Genomic DNA, 6,000 nt, shown 5'->3' on the forward strand with positions numbered 1-6,000 from the left:
GCCGACTCTGAATTCTTTCTCCTCGTATGGTTGTAAGGTGATGCATCTCTTTATATTGGGTTGAAAGGTCGGGTCAAGAAAACATTTGGCTGAAACACCTGATGGCTTGTTCGTTGCCTGTTTTAAATTGATATTAAGCCTTTTTCATAACCTTATCTGTGTTTAATATTGCAGCTATGACAAAGCAGGTTCTAACCATAACAAAGTTCTTAGTTTAATCCATGCTGTGATCTTTCACTAAACTGAAACAAACCTTTAGGGTTATTCTTGGCTCATTCAGAGTCAGGAGGGTTACCACACACAAGCGCGATTGATTGATATACAGTAAAAGCAACAAGTCCTTTTTGCCTTATTTGACAAGTACATTTTTCACTCTGGCCAACTGATAGCCTACTGTATTACCATGTTTGAGTAGAGCAGCAGATAATTAAAAAATTCTTCACTTGTGTGTGTGTGTATTACAGTCCTGAGGATTTTTCATAGGGTTGCTAAAAAAAATCCCAAATGAAGATAAAACTGTCCTCCTACCATTGTCTGTGGTATAAGTCCTGTCCATATTTCTAGGGTCTTAGCAGATAAATTGCTTGTGACCTAAATGAGGTTTAAATCAACTTTTAGTTGTATGGCATAAATACTGTGATAATCTTTCCTAACAGGTTGGCAGGAATGACCAGTTAAAATAATAAATGAACGATAAATTCAAGCCTCATAGTTAAAGCAATCCACGTCCCGACGCAGCTCATTGCCCCGAGCACAGTTAAACCACAGGCATTCGCTCTAAAATTTTCAAATTTGCTTACAGACTAAATGGGTGACCTGGGGTGTGGGTGTCCAACCCCAAAAAATGAGTGTAGTTAGGAGTCTGTGGTTGGCTCCACTATCTTGTTGGTAAATCTTTTGTTCCTGCTAGTAATGGACATCATTGCAGAGCAGTTGTTTTATATTATAACATGATGAATTTTTGGAAAAGACACTGTGTGCTCTGGCCTCACAGTCCAAACATGCTCCCTACCAGCTGAAAATCCAGATAAGATCGTCTGCTGTACAAGTCCTCAAGGCATCAGTCACAATGTTTATAAAAAAAAAAAGACTATAAAATTGAGTTAGCTGACACAACACAAGCCAGATGTCAGATCAGCAGACCTAATGCAGATTTAAGTACTTAAATCATTTTCAGAGTCACTTGACTGATTGGATTAAAAAAAAATATCAAGAGGCTGGATAAAAGGACCTTAAGGTGACTGTTGGGGCAAACGGGGATGAAGGAAGCTCAACATGTATAATGTCAGTCTGCTGTTTTGAATGCCTCCTGAGGTTTCACCTGATCTGCTTTAAAAAAAAAAAAAGTTCTCCAGTGGCGTGGAAGAGCTCATTTAAATCTGTTTTATGGAGACCTCAATCTCTCTCGAGGCCAAATTGTGACACAAGATAACACATGACTTGAGATATTATTGGAATATAGACTGTTCTGAAAACACGAGCTTGGACTGATAAAACACAGAGCAGTAAGAGACACTAAAGCCCTCTCCAAAGTAAACCTCACGTTAAGAATTCAGTGTGTATGAAACGGTTTATACGTTTTATTCAGTTGAACCAAAAGCGACCATATTCGGGGTAAATAGCTGATCTAAGTTTACAGCTAATGCCTGCATGTTGCCTCCAAGGGTGCGATACACATATGTATACCTGTTAATTGGTACGGATAACAGTCTGGTAAAATGCCAGAATTTCACTTAAACAAAACTGAAGCATAAACGTCCTGTGTGGTCTGTACCTTACAGGAGGCCAGAGTATTTGGCAGATAACTCCATGAAAATGCTCTAAAGATGCCAACAACACATATATGGTGGAGAGTTCCAGTTCAATGATTTAAATTAGGGAATGTGGAGCACTTCAGAAGCACTAATGAGGACGGCTATCCCCTGGGTCAATGCACAAAGCACTCTTTACTTCTGATATGCTTATTCTACTTTTATTGCATGGTTGGATATTTTTACTATTATTTTTTTTTTATCCTGTTGTATAGTTGCAAGTATCTGTACTTCCTGGGCAACAAATGTATATGTTGCTCTTCTACTAAGTGGTATTTGATAGATTAACAATAAAGTATTTTATATACACCCACCAGCTGTCACGCTTCATGTGAGACTAAAGACCAGTTTTACCCATTGTCCCTCATCCCACACATTGAAACAATGTCCCACATTTTGATTTGCTCTACTTTTCAATACTTTTATAACATCTGGCTTTAATCCAACAGTTGTGAAGAAAGCCAGGAAAGCTTTCATCGCAGGTTAACCAGTCACTGATTTTTGTTGCCAATGTTATGACCAGCAGGGGAAATTCACCACAAAGTCACAAGCTCTGCAAATTCTAACACAAAGAAAAAGGAAATGTAGCGACATCAAAGAATTGTAAACTGTTTACAACTGGGTGATTCAACTGAAAGACGATTCCCAAAGCATTTGTGGTCTTAAAGAGATGTACAGATGCATCCCTTCTGAAGCCCAAATATTATTACCAGATAGAATAAAAGCTTTAATAACACTTAGCAGATTTAACAGTTGCTGGTACAGAAAAAGAGCAGAAATAATTGGAAGAAGACATACCCACAAGAATAAATGCTTTCCTTTAATGCTTATTGTGTTATATTGTTGAGATGGTAAGGGCTTTAATTGTTGCTCAAATGAAATAAGCTTTAGTTCAGGTTTGCATGTGTTTATTTTATTATTGTTATTTTAGCGTTTAGCACCTACATTTTCTTTTAACTACTAACCTGATTTCACCAGCAGGTGGCAGTGTAAGTACTCTATAACATGTTAAATAAATATAAATTCACCTTTGGAAATGTTGGTATGATGTGATGTTTTGATCTTTTGGGCATAATTTTATATTTATTTTATTTTTGAAGAATTGGAAGCTATCTTAACAATGCAGATTTAGAAAAGAACGGAGAATCAGGTTGTTTTTTTCCTGTCTGTTGGTGTTTTTGTGATGAATCGTCTTCGATTTTTCTATATTTCATCAATATTAAAGCCCAGTATCAGAGCCCATGTCACTGGATTTTTTTAAGACCACAAATTAAATAAAAGAGGAACTGCCTTCGAACAATAGGCAACACCAGATGCCAGGCAGCAGGCATGTGTGCAGAGATTAATGCTATCCCTGTAATTATGCTGTTCTTATTCTGTGAAGCACCCTGCTTCTGCCTTTCATGATAATTGAATAAGATGTTTTTCACACAGCAGTTTTCTCATGGACTATTTCCTCTGGAGGATACAGTTCCAATGAAAACCACTACGTTTGAAGTATGTGGATAATCCAGAATAACTAGCACATCTTTCCATTCAAAATGTTTTGGGCATTTCAGTTTTTTAAATGCTTTCCTAAAAAAAATCTTTAAAAAATGACATGCTAATTCCAGTCATCTGGATTATTAGAATTAAAATGTTTGTGACAGGTATTTACCAAACTATGCAAACTGGTGTGTTTTCGGATTTGTGATCGCTATCATTGTTCTCCCTTGTGAGTCTAAGTATGTCATTATGACATGTGGTCTTAGAAACACACATTGTTGCTGGAACTCCCACAAAGGCAGCTCTGAGTACTCTGACAGGGGTTTATAAGTCTCTCTGAATCTGCGGACAGATTTTGTCAACATAAAAGCATCAAACTCCAGCGAGACGCAGCCATGAAGCTTGTGGAGCTGAGATCAAAACAAAGGTCGATAGGGGCAAAAAAAAAAAAAAAGGTGTTGTCACTATGTAAACAGGTGACACAAGTGATAGGGTTTAATTGCAATATCCATCCATCTATTTTCTTCTGCTTATCCAATAATTGTTTTCATTTTGAAGCTGTTGAGAAATTAGGCAATAAGAATTTTTTGAGAAAGAGTAAGGGGAGTTTCTCCTCGAAAAAATTACAAATTCATTGTGGTGTAAAATTAAATAGAAGTGAATTGAAAATTCAAAGTTACAGAAGGAAAAATAGTAAATAGCTATTTATATATCACTTTTGTAATCTAAAGACCACCCATAGCAGTCTTACAAATGCAGACTCATCTAGAGATTGAGCTATCAACCTTCTAATAGGAATCTTATTCTCCTTAGCCACAGCCAACCAAATCGGTTATAGAGGGTGAAAGCTGTGGCAAAGCGGTGTAGTGGTTAGCACAGTGCTGGCAACCATGTGTTTGCGTGGGCTTCCTCAGCTTGCTCTGGTTTCCTCTACAACAAAGATGTACATGTTAAGTTAAACAGTGATTCAAAATTGCCCTCAGGCCTAAATGTAGAAGTGTTTGGATGTCTGCCTCTCTGTATTAGTGATGGACTGACAGCCTGTTCAGGGTCAAGCCTGCATTGTGTCCAATATTACCTGGGATCAGATCCAGCTCCTCTCTGACTTTATTTGGATACTTGTTTAAGGAGAAGGGTCGATAGAAGATTAAAGCAAGCCCCTTCTTTCTCCATTGTTTCCAAAGACTGAAATGCAGCCTATGATCCTCTCATCAATCATGAATTTCATTTCTGAAAAAAGGAGCCCTTTAAAATGTCTGTGAAGGTTCTCAGTCATCCATGTCATTGTAGTCTATGAAGCTTGGAAAGACAAGCATCTGGACTACTTTAAGTCTCTTGAAGACATGGTGTGGGTTGCAAAAACCTTGGCTGATTGTGAGCCGCACCCGTTTTCATACCTTGGCTTGTGTGATTAGGCGGAGGATCCATAGAGACACTCCCAATAGGACTGTAAATCTGGGACTCTCAACCAATTGCTCTAAGAACTGAAGAAGCTTCTCGGATGTGAGGTGAAACCTCCAGACTCTTTTCTTTCCAAGCTCCTTAAAGCCCTTTAAAAAAAGCTGCAATGGTTTAAAAAATGTGACATTGCTTAGTCTTCAGTTTGAGCAAAAGTGCAAAGGTTACATGAGATCCTGAGTCATGTAAAACATTTTATTTATGACTAAGCAAAGTGAATAAAAACGGATGCTCTTCCTGATGCTCTGCTTCATCGCACCAAATGATGTGTAACAGAAAAAATTCACAATTATGCTGAGGTGCCAGAAAGTATGGCCAGCTCTTAAATGTTTCATTAAGCATTACAATTTTTACTCCACTACATTCGTCTGACAACTACAGTTGCTTTTCAGATTACAGTTTTCCATACCTACGCTGTCCAGCTACAAAATAAATCAATAAAAATGTGCTGACTTTCAATGTTTGTTATAAATTGAACCAATAAGCTTTCCGTCATCGGTACTTAGGTTGTTTTTTTGTTTGTTTTGTAATGTAGGACATTTACTTGTAGTGAAGTATTTTTGTTGAGTGGCAAGTACGGTTCTTGAACCACAGTGTGGTTGACTACAAAGGAAAAAACAACCCAGCTCTGTCAGCATTGTATACGGTCCTTGATCTACATACAACATGCAATAAAGTCACCACCTCTGGGTTGGAGAAAAAAAATCGATGCTTTTAACAGGAAGTAACGATGCACAGATTGGATTAAACTGGTGGCTGTGAGAAAATTCGCTTTGCCTCTTGATTTGCATGTTTCATACGTCCTCTGTGCTGTCTGTCTGTCCTTTTTTTGTTTTCTTTTTCCAGTTCATCATATTTATTATTCTATGTTTAGAACAGCTGCAGTAAGTTATTTAAAGATATGAATTTGTTTCATTTTTCTGACAGATCTCTTAAATTTAAACAGAACCTGATGAAAATAAATGTGACATATCGTGGTCTGGAGTTACCTTTGCCAGAACAAACGACCGTGTCATCTGTTTGGATTTATACAGCCTTCTTGCCTGAGGACATGTAACATAATTTTGTAAACAATCAAGTGCGCCAGGACATCTACGGACACGACAGAATGTTTTTGCTATTCCAGTTAATGTCTATAATGTGGAAAAACAGACATCAGACAATGTTTCTTTAAGTGATTGGAAGAAATGTCTCATCTGAACTCTCAAGTGATCCACTTGATATTGAGATTGAATCAAAGGATTTT

The sequence above is a fragment of the Haplochromis burtoni genome, unplaced genomic scaffold (assembly GCF_018398535.1).
Source record: "Haplochromis burtoni strain Fernald_Lab_line unplaced genomic scaffold, NCSU_Asbu1 Contig_239, whole genome shotgun sequence".
NCBI lineage: Eukaryota > Metazoa > Chordata > Actinopteri > Cichliformes > Cichlidae > Haplochromis > Haplochromis burtoni.